The sequence below is a fragment of the Aplysia californica genome, unplaced genomic scaffold, assembly GCF_000002075.1.
Source record: "Aplysia californica isolate F4 #8 unplaced genomic scaffold, AplCal3.0 scaffold00108, whole genome shotgun sequence".
In the NCBI taxonomy this organism is placed as follows: Eukaryota; Metazoa; Mollusca; class Gastropoda; order Aplysiida; family Aplysiidae; genus Aplysia; species Aplysia californica.
The window spans coordinates 411,616-413,155 of record NW_004797378.1 but is presented as its reverse complement, the minus strand read 5'-3'; positions in this window follow the sequence as shown (position 1 = coordinate 413,155).

Here is a 1,540-nt window from a genome sequence, read left to right as displayed (position 1 = left end):
GAGAGAGAGAGACAGCAACCCACGAACACAAGTCGAAGAAGCACAATCATTTCTTATCTCTGTTTAAGTACATTGCCATGTTTCCCTACTGTTTCTCCACCTTTCTCTACACTGAACACTTGGCTAAATGACCAGCTTTCTCTACACTGAACACTTGGCTAAATGACCAGCTTTCAGAGAGATCGATGTCCGTCTTGTTACTCGTACTAGCGCTCAAAACTCGATGAAGAAAACATTATATAAACTTAGCGCAAAAAAACTCTTCCAGTTTTAGATGTGTGTGTGATAGTTGGCTCCTAGATCTAAGAGATATGTGGCATGACGTGGTGGAATCAGGCTTTCGTCAATTTTTGGGCATGTAGAGTTATTGGTATCATCTTATAGCTTGTTTACTTGTCTTTATCTAGATGAAAAAAATATCAATTTATCTTGAATACAAGTCGAGATATTTGCGAATGAAGGAGGTTGGGGTCACCTGGTTTCAGAGGTAAAATTAATGAGAAAAAGGCAGCCAAAATATAGTTATTTCCTTAGCATAAGAGTCCGTGGTAAATGAAAATTTACATTTTTTTGTGCCTTCAATCCACGTTTTTCAGTCAAATCCACACAGAAATGAGATCTTTAATGGGCATGAAAGGTGTTGAGCCAAAAACGAAAAATTCGATAAAATTTCTCAGATCTGCGGAAAAATGCCAGTTTCTTCACTTTGATTATTTTGACGAGAGCCTGATTCCACCACGCTGCCTCACATTTGATAATATGGCGTAACCCAGGTTAGACACATCACAATAGCTAATACGATGTGTGTAGCTTCTTGCGAAATAATTCCTGTATTTTAAGGGACCCAAGCCAATGTAAATAAAAGCTCTTAATCCGACAACCCCCCCCCCTCCTCCCTCTCACAACACACCCCCAACTCGAAAAAAACCAACAGACTTTGATTTTAACTAATTCAAATTCAAGAACATCCCGTTCGGAATCCGACCCAATGTCACCCGTATCGTAACCCGGAAAAAAAAAACACCAACTGAGCTTTCGGCGCACCGATCTAGAATGTCATAATCAGCATATTAGTTATACAGAGACGCGTATCTACAGGAAACAGAAGCAGAAGCAGAAACTAAATCTCTCATATGAGATTTCGATTCACTTCCAGGTATTAGTTTATTCCGGCTAAGTTCCCGAGCTGCCTGTGAAAATGCTGAAATCCATCGTAGACGCATGATCAAGCTCTTGATAGTGTCATCGCCTGTTCGCGACGATGTATACAAAACCATAAACAGCTCACAGCTCTTAAGATACATCCGCAAAGCAGTTTGAAACGCCTGTCTCTATGTGAGAGGATGGGTTGTTTGGTTGTTTGCTTTATGAGCCCTGGTTCTTTATTTCATTATAGTGTAACTGTTGCCGATATCATTTCTTTTATTGGGAAAACATTGCTGTTATCTTACAGGAAAAAGTATCACTCAGCATCTCAATATCACGTATCTATCTATCTATCTATCTATCTATCTATCTATCTATCTATCTATCTATCTAT